The sequence below is a fragment of the Amblyraja radiata genome, chromosome 7, assembly GCF_010909765.2.
Source record: "Amblyraja radiata isolate CabotCenter1 chromosome 7, sAmbRad1.1.pri, whole genome shotgun sequence".
Classification (NCBI taxonomy): Eukaryota; Metazoa; Chordata; class Chondrichthyes; order Rajiformes; family Rajidae; genus Amblyraja; species Amblyraja radiata.
In genome coordinates, this window is record NC_045962.1 from 47,797,842 (window position 1) to 47,813,063 (window position 15,222).

The 15,222-nt window shown below is 45.6% G+C and overlaps 1 protein-coding gene across 6 annotated transcripts in view; it reads right to left on the reverse strand.

Annotated features, from left to right (window-relative positions):
* nbeal1 (neurobeachin like 1) overlaps positions 1 to 15,222 on the reverse strand; it is a 248,860-nt gene that overhangs the window by 203,533 nt on the left and 30,105 nt on the right. The window lies entirely within an intron of this gene.

Consider the following 15,222-nt stretch of genomic DNA (forward strand, 5'->3'; position numbering starts at 1 on the left):
CAGACTGTTCGAAAAAATTACCCTATACCAATGAATCTTTGGAATTCTCATTCTCAGTGGAGTTGAGCCTTTGATTATTTTTCAGGCAGTGGTAGAATTCTGGATAAGCCGTGTGGTGAAAAGTTACCAGTGGGCAGTGGGTGTGCAGTTACATTGGGACTGGCCTTGATTTTACAGAAGTGGGTGGGCTCAAGGGGGAGGGAGGGAGGGAGGGAGGGGGGGAGAGGGGGAGGGGGATGAGGAGCGAGAATAAGAGAGGGGGAGAGGGAAAGAGAGGGAGGAGGGGAGAGGGGGGGGAGGGGAGAGGGGGGAGGGGAGAGGGGAGGGAGGGAGGGAGGGAGGGAGGGAGGGAGGGAGGGAGGGAGGGAGGGAGGGAGGGAGGGAGGGAGGGAGGGAGGGAGGGAGGGAGGGAGGGAGGGAGGGAGGGAGGGAGGGAGGGAGGGAGGGAGGGAGGTGGGGAGCAGGAATGGGAGGGGGAGAGAATAAGAGATGGGGGAGAGAGGGAAGAAGAGAGGGAAGGACAGAGAGGGAAGGAGAGAGGGAAGGAGAGAGAAGGAGAGAGAGAATGGGAGAGAGGGAAGAAGAGAGGGAAGAAGAGAGGGAAGGAGAGGGAGAGAGAGTGGGAGGACAGGGAGGGAGGGACAAAGAGAGGGAGGGAGGGAAAGGGGAGAGAGGAAGGGAGAGAGATAGAGCAAGGGAGGGAGGGAGGGAGGGAGAGAGATGGAGGGAGGGAGGGAGAGAGAGGGGGGAGGGAGGGAGAGAGAGGGGGAGAGAGGGAGCGTGGGAGGGAGAGGGAGGGACGAAGAGAGGGAGGGAGGGAGGGAAAGTGGGAGAGAGAGAGGGAGAGAGGGAAGGAAAAGGGGAGGGAGGGAGGGAGGGAGGGAGGGAGGGAGGGGGCGATGGAGGGAGGGAGAGAGATCAGAGACTGAGACACATGAGAGCAGGTTGAAAAAACAAAGACAACAAAAGCTGCCTTGCATAACACTGTACAAGTGAGTAACAGAAGCAGGCAGATACGGTGTAGTTACATACATTGTACTTCTTTGTATTGTTAACGTGTGCCCATGGGAAAAAAAGCAACAAATAGCACGCAGGAAGCATTTTTGAAAATTTCAGGAAATACCATTTTAGGTGTGGAAGCACTGGCCACTATCATCCTGAATGGTGAGGCAGTGTTATACGAGAATTGAACAAGGTTTCAGGTTGGGACCTGACTTCAGTCTGAAAGCGTAAGGGGAGAAAGCTGAAAAAGAGGGGTAGATGTGGGGAGACCAGCAAGTGATACGTGGATTCAGATGAGGAGGGCTGAGGAATAGAGGTAGTGGCAAAGACTAGATGTCAAATGGAGATAAAAGTGTGTCGGTTAAGGAAGGAAGAGGAGTGAAATGTAAAACCGAAGGGAGGGATGTGGGTGGAAGGTGACAGTGGGGGGTGGGGTAAAGAGGGAGAATAACAGGGACCCCTGGTGTTCCAGACCTCATCCACACCCTACTTATCTACTGGATCCTTGGTTCACATTCTGAAGTAGTGAGCGAGCCAGATGCCAGAGCATCAGGATTTATGAACTGATGCCGGAGTATTGGATGCTTTACTCTGTTTAAGACACGTTGCAGGAAGTTATGCTATCAAGTTGTGCATTCTGCAATCTCCCAAAAACAGCAAAATAAGAACGGTCGAACAACTGAATGAGTGATGTTGAAATGGGGGAAATAACATTTCCTAAAATAATGCAATCACATTTTTTACATTCACTTTATAGGGCAAATAGGACAACCAAATGTTGCGTCTGAAAGATTTGGGAGGAGCTTAATTCTGAGCTACTATGACAGGTAAAATATGTAATCTTGTAAGACTTACAGTCCTCTAACATGATAGAAAGATAAATGGTAGAAAGATAAAACAAAGTTTAGAAGCACAATGCTGCCTTCCAATGCAAGCTACATAAATATGTAAATCTTTTACATAAATGTTTAAAAAAATGAAGTCTCGACCCGAAACTTCACCCATTCCTTCTCTCCAGAGATGCTGCCTGACCCGCTGAGTTGCTCCAGCATTTTGTGTCGACCTTAAATATGTAAATTACTTGGGAGTGTGAAGTTTTCTAGAATTTGCTTCACGAACCTTTAGCGTAGACCAATACATTGATAAAACACCCACCACTATGGTTGCCAAGCACATCCCAAAACATCTTTAAAACATGTTTACATTAATCAGAAACAAATATTAAATAGAAAGCCTGCAAAGTTAAATTATCAACTTGTTGCTCCATTAATCATTCATGCATATTGTAAGATCTAAATATTGGAAAAGTTTGACGTTTGCTTTTCAATCTAAATGACACCTGTAATATTGTAAACTTTTGCTTGGTGTTTGATTCTCATCTATGCTGCTGCATTTTCTTTTATATTGTACATAAATGAGAAAAGTTTTCAGATTAAAAAATCAGATGAATTATGAAAAATATTTTCAAAACTGAAGAGTTTGCCCAAAATTAAATGAGGTCAAATCGCAGTTTAGTCTTTTCTTTTAATATGTGTGTCACTGTTATGTGTGTGTGGACAAAGCAACAAAAAAAAAGCTTATTTTTAAATGGCTCAGTCAGGGATTGTTGACTCACGAGAGACTAACCAGTCAGCCAGAACATACAGCATGCTTCAGCAGCAAATTCCTGGATAGTCACTCTTTAACAATAAAGACATGGCTATATAAATAAAGCCTGGACACAGCATGTCGAAGAGGGAATTGCAGATGCAGGTTTACATCGGACAGGCACAAAATGCTGGAGTAAATCAGTGGGAAAGGAAGCATCTCTGGAGAGGAATGGGTGACGTTTTGGGTCGAGATCCTTCTTCTGAAGGGTCTCAACCTGAAACATCACCCATTCCTTCTGACCAGAGATGCTGCCCATCACGTTGAGTTAAGGGCTTGTCCCATTTGCCGATTTTTTCGGCGACTGCCGGCATCATTGACTGACGTATCACGTCACCGAATGTCGCGGTGTGACGCGGCATGATGACGTATTGAAGCGTAGCGTTTCCTCAAGTGTCGCAACATTTTTTTGTCGCCGCTGGTTATTGAAATGTTTTAAATCTTTTGCCGACCCTGATACGTCAGTCAATGGCACAGGCAGTCGCCGGGGGAAAAAAGCTGCGGGATAGGCCCTTTACTCCAGCATTTTGTGTCTATCTTCTATGAATGAAGGTGGATATAACCATATAACCATATAACAATTACAGCACGGAAACAGGCCATCTCGACCCTTCTAGTCCGTGCCGAACACATAATCTCCCCTAGTCCCATATACCTGCGCTCAGACCATAACCCTCCATTCCTTTCCCATCCATATAACTATCCAATTTATTTTTAAATGATAAAAACAAACCTGCCTCCACCACCTTCACTGGAAGCTCATTCCACACAGCTACCACTCTCTGAGTAAAGAAGTTCCCCCTCATGTTACCCCTAAACTTCAGTCCCTTAATTCTCAAGTCAAGGATATGGGGCCATATTCTTGGCAGTGCGAATAACAGGGAAGAAACAGTTACATCGGTGACAAGTCCAGTGGCTGGAAAGCCAATTTGTCCAGGACTATTCTAATTTATGACCGTCATATTTCTAACTGCAACCTTAAACACAGGGGAGGTGCTTCAAGAGTCATTTTTTGTAAACTGCATCAGTCTGAAGAAGGGTCTCAACCCGAAACGTCGCCTATTCCTTCTCTCCATAGATGCTGCCTCACTCGCTGAGATTCTCGAGTATTTTTGTCTACCTTCAATTTTTTCAGCATCTGCAGTTCTTTCTTAAACAACTCTTGATCTGGCTCGTTCAGTCATGGTTTTTATAACAAACTTAGTTCACACCGGGAAGGGTAGATAAACTAAATAATCAAAGAACAGTACATTGAACCCCTATCCCGGACGAATTACTGAAATCAAACCTAACAACATTTAGAAAGGTATGGATTTGGTTGGTGGGTGGGGGAGGCACTTATTGCTGATTTGGTTGTGAATCCGCAAAAAGTTCAATATCAAATGAGAGCCGTATGTAAGATACAATCTAAATGGAGTTTGGTAAGATTTTTTGAAAAATTCCCATTTTGCAGGCTGGTCAAAAAAAGTAAAACCTAATCCATGGGAGAGGCTTATATACCGGATCCAAAATTGGGTCAGAGGCAAGAAGCAAAGGGCAATGGTTGACAGGTACAATTCTGGCTGGGCATCAAAGTAAAAGAATAAACTGTAAAATGAGATGCTACTGAGAAATACAGCAACTTTTTGGAAGTTAAAACACTGCAAATTTAATGGCCACTAGGGGGGCGCCGCATGATGGCAGCCTCTACCTACAGTCTGTCTGTTTTTCTATCTTTTTTTATTTTTAGTTACGTTTTGGAGGACTTTTTTTAGTATTTCTGTGGGGGAGGGGGGTTGGGTAAGGGGGAAACCGTTTCTCAGTCATTTTCTGACGAGGATGCGACTATTCTCAGTCGCATCTTCGCCCCCCCGCCCCCCCCCCCTGCGGCCTACCAACTCTGGATTGGCACGACCCTTCCTGCCGGGGACAGGACCAAAGCTTCAGCAGCGGTGACATTGCAGATACATTCTCTTTCCTCAAGAGATTTTGAGTGTTTAACAAACCTTAAACTGGACTTTATTGTCAAATCCTCCAACTGAACCAAGATTGTTAAATGGCCACAGAACAGAGGAGGCTTAAGGGAGATTTAATTGAGCTGTGTAAAATTATGAGGGGCTGAGACGAAGAAAATAGGACAGACATATTTCCCTAAGAGCAACAATTAAATCCAGATTAAGATTTCTTAAAGAGTCCAAGGCTCAAGGGAAGAGAATGTCACGATTAAATTGTAAAGATGGCAAAGTGTTATTATTTCACGCATAGTTTGACGATCATCATTACTTCAGCAATGCTGCTTCTGAACAGATCAGTATCATGAAGGTACCCTTCAGTCTCTTACTGCCGGGTGGCGCCGTCAGCGACGGCAGCCTCGCCAACGGTTTGTCTATCTTTTTGTCTTTATTGATATTTTTAGTGTGTTTTAAAAAGTATGTGTTAATGTTCTCTGGTTTGTTTTATGTGGGGGGTGGGGAGGGGGAAACTTTTTTTCAATCTCTTACTTTGCCAGAGATGCGATTGTTTTCTAGATCGTATCTCCGGTCGCTCTGCGGCCTAACATCATAGAGCTGGAGGCCTTACTCGAGACTGACTTTGAGCCCCACAGCGGGGACGTGGACTTACCATCGGAGCCTGCGATCCCTTGCCTGGGATCGAGGCTCTAACCGCGGCCTGCGCATTTCACCATCGAGGAGCTCGCAGTCACGGGTAGAGACCACGAGCTTTGGTCTCTTCCTTCGGGGGATGCAACTTTTTCTTCGGTCGTATTCCCCGTCCCCGTCTCCGTCTGCGCAGAGGCCTAATGGCGGAGCTGGCGGCATCGGAGCTGTAGCAGCGGCAGCAGCGGCGGAGACCCGACTCGGCCCCGAAGCTGTAGCGGCGGCAGCAGCAGCGGAGACCCGACTCGGCCCTGGAGCTGTGGCGGCGGCAGCAGCAGCGGAGACCCGATTTGGCCCTGGAGCTGTGGCGGCGGCATCAGCAGCGGAGACCCGACTCGGTCCTGGAGCTGTGGCGGCGGCAGCGGCAGCAGCAGCGGAGACCCGACTCGGCCCCGAAGCTGTGGCGGAGGCGGCGGAGACCCGACTCGGTCCTGGAGCTGTGGCGGCGGCAGCAGCAGCGGAGACCCGATTCGGCCCTGGAGCTGTGGCGGCGGCAGCAGCAGCGGAGACCCGACTCGGTCCTGGAGCTGTGGCGGCGGCAGCAGCAGCGGCAGCGGAGACCCGACTCGGCCCCGAAGCTGTGGCGGAGGCGGCGGAGACTTGACTCGGCCCCGAAGCTGTGGCGGCGGCAGCGGCAGCGGAGACCCGACTCGGCCCTGGAGCTGTGGTGGCGGCAGCGGCTGCAGCAGCGGCAGCAGCGGTAGCGGAGACCCGACTCGGCCCCGAAGCTGTGGCGGAGGTAGCGGCAGCGGAGACCCGACTCGGCCTCGGAGCTGTGGCGGAGGCAGCGACCACCCGCGGAGTTTGAACCGTCGCTTCGGCACAGAGGGAGAACAAAGAGGGAAGAAACAGAGACTTTAAGATTTTGCCTTCCACCACAGTGAGGAGGTGTTTGGTGAACTCACTGTGGTGGATGTTAAATTTGTGTTGATTGTGTGTTTTTGTCATTTTTTAAATTATATGTATGACTGCAGGGAAACAAAATTTCGTTCAGACCGAAAGGTCTGAATGACAATAAACGAATCTAATCTAATCTAAAGACATATGTCGGGAAGCTCCAAAGTCGTAGGAGGTTCGACCAGCCCCGACTCGGGGTCCGGTCGCCTGGCGCGAGGGAGATGAGATCTCCTCGATGAGGGAGCTTAATTGCCCCGACGCGGCGGGCCCGACCACTGGCTGCGGGAGCCAAGATCACCACGTCAACGGAAGGCATGAGCCCCTCGACCACAGGAGAACAAAGAAGGGAAGAGATTGAACTTTTTTTTTCGCCTTTCATCACAGTGAGGAATGTGGGGGAGTCGCTGTGGTGGATGTTTATGTTAAAATGCATTTTGTGTGTTTTGTTGCTATTTATTGGTATGACTGTAAACGGCAAATCAAATTCCTCGTATGTTGCAAAACATACTTGGCTAATAAAGTATGATTATGATTACCGTGATCTACATAACAACAGACCAAAAAACTGCAGTCATAGTGTTTTCATTTGCCTCCATCTTTTTTCAAAAGCCTAGACTGCAATTTTGGTCATAGTCGATATCTTCTCCTATATATTTTTTTTTTAAAACATCTGTTTTTTAGTGTTATTATCTAGCTGTTGTTCCAAATCTTCCTCCAGTAGCAACCTAATAAATGATTACGTTTAAAACAAAATACCTAGCAAGTTCATTACCCGTGGGAACCTGTTTAAGATTGCGAGCTGCTCAATGCCGTCTAAACTGGCACCAAATTCTAGTACTTCCTTCAGTTGTAAGCCAAAGAGAGCATGCGATAAGCTTCAAATGCAAGTTGGAGGAACGGCGCCTCATATTTGGCTTGGGCAGCTTACAAACCAGACGTATAAATATTGATTTCTATAACTTCAAGTAACCCTTGCATCCACTCGCTCACCGTCCCTCTCCCACCCTTTCAAACCTCTGTCCCTCTCCCATCCAATGCAAGTTATGGGAAGGACTAAGTGCTGGGAAGGGTCTTCACCTGAAATATCACCTATCACTATTCTCCAGAGATGATGCTTGACCTGCTGATTTACTCCAGCACTGTGTCTTTTTTTTGCAAACCAGCATATGCGGTTCCGGGTTAATAATATCAGTTATGGACTGCATCAATTTGTTTTCCCCATTTCCTCTTTGTTGAGGAATGAGAGAATTATGTATGTTAGTTTAGAACTTTGTATTGATCCATTTCCCTGTCCCTGCACCTCCTCACTCGACTCCATCCATGGACCCCGACAGTCCTTCCAGGTGACGCAAAGGTTCACATGCACCTCCTCCAAACTCATCTACTGTATCCGCTGTTCCAGATGTGGACTCCTATATATCGTCGAGACCAAGTGCAGGCTCAGCGATCGTTTCGCTGGACACCTCCGCTCAGTCCGCTAGACCTATGTGATCTCCCGGTTGCTAAACATTTTAACTTCCCCCCCATTCCCATACTGACCTTTCTGTCCTGGGCCTCCTCCACTGTCAGAGGTCCAACGCAAATTGGAAGAACAGCACCTCATATTTTGTTAGGGCACCTTACAACCCGGCAGTATGAGTATTGACTTCTCTACCTTCAAGTAACCCTTTCTTTCCTTCTGTCCACCCCTCCCCATCCTAGTTTTCCGACTAGTTTGACTGTCCTCCTGATTACATTTTATCTTTGTATGCCTCGTTGTCAACTTCCCCATGCTAACAATGATCTATTCTACATTTTCCTTGATCTTTGTCCCCTTTGATCTCTCGTTTTCATACCCTACCCTTCCATATCTCCGTCTCTCTCTTCCTTGACTCTCAGACTGAAGATGGGCCTCGACCCGAAACCTCACCCAATCCTTCTATCCAGAGATGCTGCCTGACCCGCTGAGTTACTCCAGCATTTTGCCTTTCACCCCGCTCCTCCACCCAGTTCTGTTTTACAAACTGTCACACCTCTCACTCTTCCCTATTCCGAGGAGGGGTCCCCGAACCGAAACGTTAACTGGTTTCTCTTTCCACAGATGCTGCTCAATTGGCTGGACCCTTCCAGGATTTCTATTTTTGCTCCATAGCTGGCTTAGTCTGTTATCGATTACAGGGAGGACCGCATAGTTTCAAAAAGCACAAACATTCTAAAGGCACAGCCAGAGTCTGTAATAGTAGTGATAGATGGCATTACACAAATGGGGAGTAGAAATTGGACTCCATTCCAGAAGCAAGCCCGCAGAGGAAAACATTCTGATAACAAGAGATTCAAACAATTGCTACCCTTGTATTAAGCTCTCTCAAAATACATTTTGCATAAAGGTAAGCCCGATTTATGCAAGCTGTTCTCCTCAAATGTTCAAATAAGGGGTTACAGAAAGACCAGTACCTTGACCTCCTATTCATTTTCAATTGCACAAGTCAGCAAATATTTTGTTGATACAGCACACGGTATGCTAGGAATTTCTATTTAAAGCTAGTCAACTATCTAAACTAAATTTTTTCTTGTCTACTTGGACAGCTTGTTATTCTGCACCACAAAGTTCCACCGTTCTTGTTATTAACTAAAATGATCAAAACTTTGTACTGTAAATGGGTAGTAAAATGAATTGGTACCCAGACTAGCAGCTCTTCATTTTTACCTTTCAACTTATCCATTTAATACTTATTTTATAATTCAATACAGGTTTTGAAAACTATCCACGTTTGTTATATTTTCTGATAACATTTGACAAATGCCTCTGGAGAATAAACAAACTAGATGCAGCAATAATATCTGCTTTGCAATTACAAGTTGATTGATTCCCAATGGGTAAGAATTGAAAATGTCATGCAGGGCGGCACGACTTTCGTCAGCAGCGGCCTCTGCAGTCCGTCTGCGTTTTTATTATTTTATGTCTATGTTTTTATGTAGTTTTTGTTATTTTTTGTTGGGGTATGTGTGTGGGGGGGTGGGGGTGGTGTGGGGGGGAGGGGGTAACTTTTAAATCTCTCCCTGCACGGGAGACCCGACCTTTTCTTTGTCGGGTCTCCGTTGTCGTTGGGGCTGCAACGAGGAGCGGCCTCCAACAGGAAGACCGGGGGCTGTGGTGCCGACTACTCACCTCACCGTCGCGGAGCTGGCCGAGTCCAGAGCGGGTGGAGCTGTGGTGGACGCTGCTGCGGCCCGACCTCCGGAGTTTCGGTGGCTGCAACTGCGGGTTTGGCGGACAGTGACACCGGGAGCCCGCGGGTCCCTGGAGGGAGACCGCATTTCGGGGCTTCCGCAACGGCGACTTCTCCCGCCCGAGTTGCGGGGTTGAAGAGCTCCTGGAGCGGGGCCTTACACCATCGCCCCGCGCGGCTTGGAATGGCCGCAGGACTGCGAGCGCACGCCGGGGGCTCTAACACCAAGAACCCGGTGTGCGACCTTGCATCACCCGGCGTGGCTTTAATGGCCGCGGGACAATCGCCATCGACCGCCGGGGGCTTTGACTTTGACTTTGACTCTGACATCGGGGGGGGGGGGGGGGGGGGGGGGAGTGCAGTGGAGAGATAAGTTTTTTTGGCCTTCCATCACAGCAATGTGATGGATGTTTATGTAAATTATGTTGTGTCTTGGGTCTATTTGTTTGTAATGTATGGCTGCAGAAACGGCATTTCGTTTGGACCTCAAGGGGTCCAAATGACAATAAATTGAATTGTATTGTATTGTATTGTATATGATACAACTCAATATTTTATAAAAGAACCATGACCTACAACAACTGACCCTTTATTTGCAAACTGTTTCAATTCCAATAGAAATAATTCCTTAAAAATTGCACTTAATTGTAATGATTGTATTCCCCTCCAAAAAATAACTTTCTTCTAGTTGCAACCTTTTCTCCTCTGCCCTGCAGATCCCAGAGGGAATAAAAAAGAGCAATATTCACAGTATTGTTTTTCTTAGTTTACCCTTCAGTTTGGAGGCTTTGTAGACACGACTCATATCCGTACATACTTTTAAAGTGATGTCAGGCCACCTGGGATTGATCTCTATATTCACGCTAACCTTGATGAAACTGACAGGAAACTACCGCGTGCATGGCTCTATTTCTGGTAGTAACCCGACATCAAGTAAAACTTTGCTTTGCTTTAATTTCATGACTGTTTCAAAAGAAATTAGATCACAAGCTTTATCTCCATGTTACCACTCCTCTCAATTAGAACTTTCAGAATGTTTGTATCACTCCAGAGACCTGAGCACAATGATCCAATATGACGCTCCAGAACAGTGCATCAGAGGGGAATGGCAATTTACCTCTCAAACATTATTCAGGTAAATGGGGAAATCCGAACCCCTGTTGATCCTCCCACCAGAGCATAAAACACTGAAAGTAAATGCTTATGTTTATTGAAGGCTCAATGTTACATTATTCTGTGGAATCTTGTAAACAGAGTAGCTGTCAACCAAAGTACCTATTGTTGCAAAGATTCTCTGGAGCATGCTGAAGCTACAAAAAAAGCCACATAATTGCAAGTCCTTCTTTTAATAATCAGACATTGTAATAAAATAGCCTCAGATACGGGGCCCAAAATTGCTCACAATACTCCAAATGCGGTCTGACCAGCGCCTTATAAATCCTCAGCATCAAATCTCTGTTATTGTATAGGGTGATTTCATGAAAGGTCACTGGAGCGTAAATCCCCACTCACGTGACCGAAAATTTTAACTGGGGGACAAGCGTCACTTCCGGTACATGTTAGTGGATGGGAAAACACGCACTTTCACACCCGTTAAAAACATCGAAAACGGCCAGTTTTTGAGCTGCAATTAAGTGAGCCAGTCGGGGTGACCGTGAGGAACAGCTACCTAAATTTACAGTCCAAAAAAAAGATAGAAACTAAGGTAAATACAAGAGCGAGCTGAAGGTGTAAAAAAGGCGGAAGTGCTAGCGGACTTTTTTCTTGGAGATTTAAAGATCCAAAATATCGGGAATTATCGCGTTTGCTCGCTGCATTTCATCAAAAGTGGCATTATTGACTTTGTATCTTTATTCATTTGTTATATGAAAAGTATTAAAAGTTAGAAACCCGTCAGTAAAATTGCAAAATCGCCCATGGTTCTCGGGTGGGTTTTAACATGCAAAATGAACACGCTTCTGAAGCTCCATTTACCATTTAAATAATCGTAAACTATCAATGCGTTTTGAAATAAATTTTACTGAGATGCAAGCTTACGATTATTTAAATGGTAAATGGAGCTTCAGAAGCGTGTTCATTTTGCATGTTAAAACCCACCCGAGAACCATGGGCGATTTTGCAATTTTACTGACGGGTTTCTAACTTTTAATACTTTTCATATAACAAATGAATAAAGATACAAAGTCAATAATGCCACTTTTGATGAAATGCAGCGAGCAAACGCGATAATTCCCGATATTTTGGATCTTTAAATCTCCAAGAAAAAAGTCCGCTAGCACTTCCGCCTTTTTTACACCTTCAGCTCGCTCTTGTATTTACCTTAGTTTCTATCTTTTTTTTGGACTGTAAATTTAGGTAGCTGTTCCTCACGGTCACCCCGACTGGCTCACTTAATTGCAGCTCAAAAACTGGCCGTTTTCGATGTTTTTAACGGGTGTGAAAGTGCGTGTTTTCCCATCCACTAACATGTACCGGAAGTGACGCTTGTCCCCCAGTTAAAATTTTCGGTCACGTGAGTGGGGATTTACGCTCCAGTGACCTTTCGTGAAATCACCCTATTCTAACCCTCTTGAAATAAACGCTTGCATTGTGTTTGCCAATCAGACTCAGTGTGAAAACAAGTCATCCTGACCACGAGAGACTGTCCAAGAAGATGGCAAAGATGAAAAAGTGGTTTATCTAGTTGTGCTTGCAAGATGAACAGCAAAATAACAGGAAAATGATAATTCCACAGTTAAAAAATCTTGGAAGTAATAACAAACCATAGCCCAAACGAATGTGCAATTATCAGGGCTGCCAACTCTCACGCATTGAGCGTGAGACTCACGCATTTCAACAAATTCTCACGCTGATCACAAATTTCTCACGCTCTGTCGTGAGAAATTCTGTGATCAACGAGAATTTCAAAGCTCAAATCAACTGCATGGGCCGCAGGTGTTAGAGAGCCGGGGCTGAGGGAAGGATGGAAGCAGAAGCAGCGGCGGGGGCAGATGCGGACGGGGAGCCGGGGTTGGCAAGTGTTTGCCGTGCTGGCGAGTTGCTCGCTGCAGCTCCGGCCATGGAGCAGCCTCAGTGCAAGAGTCCAGGGCCGTCTGAGGCTTCGGAAGCGTTGCGCCGCTGCCATTAGAGTCTCTGTGCCAAATTCGCCCTGGTGACCGGCATGGATCAGGCAGTGTCTCTGGAGACAAGGAATGGGTGACATTTCTGGTCGTGACCCATCCAAGGGAGGTCGTGACCCATCCAAGGGTGGTCGTTTACCCAACCTTCCCGAAATATTGACATTTGCCACTCAACTATTATATTTGTTAACCTCACTGACTATTTCTAACCCCCCGCCCCCCCCAAATTCCTTTGACAGGTTGAATAGAAATGCCCCCAAACTCGAGGTTATTATTTGTCTTTAGTTTTAGCTTGAACCAGGACATCTGAATATTCAAAGTTTAATATATTAATTGTGCTGATACTGAATCCAACCAACCACGTAATGAATATTATCCATTCCGGAGGTTTTATTTTTCTGATGCCATTTAAACAAAAATTTGCCCTCGTATACCGTTACATATTAACTGTAATATAATAATGTATGCATGTTGGTAGGTGCAATCAAAACAAATATCTTTTTATCTTTGTTGTGTTATGAATACCACAGAAAATATTATGTGCTCTCAAGATCACATTTAATAGAATAATATTGCTTAAATATATAGTTATTGGACTTTGCATTTCGGAAAAGTCCCAGCTAAGAAGAAGACAGCAAAATACTGAAAATATTCGGGGTGAAAATGACTTCAGGACAGTTTGTTAGGAAAATGAAGAAAATGGTAACAGAATACTTATACAGCTGAGTGAGTATAATTTTATGGATGAGAAATTGGGTTCAACCAATTGATGACTTATTTGACAAAGTAACTAGCATGTTCGATAACAAGGAAGCCAATGAATGCAGCCAATGGATTATACAAAAATAGGTCCGTGAAGTGCCCCATAAAAGATTACCGCATTAGTAACCACCTGTGGACTTGAACGTAAAAGTCCAGGCGGTCAGATATGGGGCTTTATGTGTGGGGCAGATATACTGTTAGTGCAGAGGGGCTAGGAGCAAGGCCAAGTATGCATCCAGAGTCAAGGTCTGGAATAGTACTAGGTGTGCAGTCAAAGCTGGGACAATGAGAGTGTTCAGCACTGGGAGCCTAAGCAGGTAAGCAGCTATGATCAGGGTAGAATAGGGGGCCAGGTGCAAAGGGCCTGTCCCACGAGCATGCGACTGCATGCGGCGAGTACGACCAAACCGGAAGCGGGGGCCGCGCGGAGGTCGAGTGATCCCGTACGAGTTGACGTGAAGTTTGAGCGAAGTCCGCGGGAAGTTCGCGTGTGACGTACGGTGTCAAGACGCTGCGTACGGCGTCAAGACGCTGCGCACGCCCGTCGAGGCAGTTTTTTTTGGACAGTGTCAGTTTTTCGGAGCTCCGCGCGATGTCGGGACCAGATCCGCACAACTCCATTCGGCTCCGCCGATCAAAGTGGGACCGGCCCTGCGAAGCCGTACGGCTCAAGCGACCACGTTAGGTCGCGCTTGCCGCATGCAGTCGCATGCTCGTGGGACAGGCCCTTAAGGCTGGACTTAAGGTCGGGATTGAGAGACGGTAAGCAACTGGAGTCAGGGTCAGGAGTAGTACCAGGTGTGCAGTGAGACCCAGGTTGGTCAACATGGGCCAAGTGTTTGATTATAATCTGATTTCCATACATGAATATACTAAGATGATTCATGTGTTGCGCCTGTTGATCAGAGCCTGGCTCCACTGTGGAATGTAATTAGGAATGTAATTTAGCCTAACCTTATTCATAGCTAATCCAATTTAAAGCATAAATATTGCATTCAAGTGTAAGTTAAAAGACTCGCTACAGTATGCACCAGATTGCACAATTTTAGCTGAAAAATGCAAATGCTCCGTACCAATGGGAGGGGGGACACCCCCCTCCCACCCCACCTCGGACGTGCTTGGTCTCTTGCAATTTCACACTCCCAGCTCTCACCCAATATTGGCAGCCCTGATTTGTTGGCTTAATAGTTGAAGAAATAAGGCACATATCCATGTTGGCAATTTCCCAAATGCAATCAGGAATTCCAAGTAAAATGCTTCTGCTACAATTACTCTCACCTGTCTCATGCAGCTATTTTATAATATTCCGCTGTGTTTATTTAATAAACATGTTATCAAAGAATTGGCTATTTACTCTCTGAAGGTAAAACTAAAGTACATTACATTATCAGTAAATAAAATGGGAGAAATAGGAAAGGTACTGAATTCCACGGTTTCTTCTAAGATCGTGGCTGATCCTCTTTGCGTTGGATGAATGTTACCAGTTCAGAATTCAACTTTATTGCAAATCTAATTTGAAGGAATAGCTATTGGCAGGCAGACAATAGCTTTCATTAAAAGTATGGCAACACATTGTATTTAATAAATTCCTGACCACAAAGGATGTATGCATTCACGCATTCCTGGGAATATTGCACATGATTTCAACCACCTTTTCCTTAAACTGTACCCCTTGATCTATAATAAGAGTTTATCAAATATGTGTTGGTAATGGCTAATTCAAATTATCTCTCATCTGTCTCTTGCACACACACCAATCCACCCAATGCTAAAATAATCAACGAGAAAAGAATTTCCAAAATATTCCAGTAGGAATATTCCTGCACAAGATGCAATGATTTCAAGACAAAGATAAAGATAAAACTGGTTTAAAATAATTGAAGCAAAGTTCTTATATCATGTTGGTTAGAAATATATAACATTTGTTCAAAATTATACTTTAATTCTATC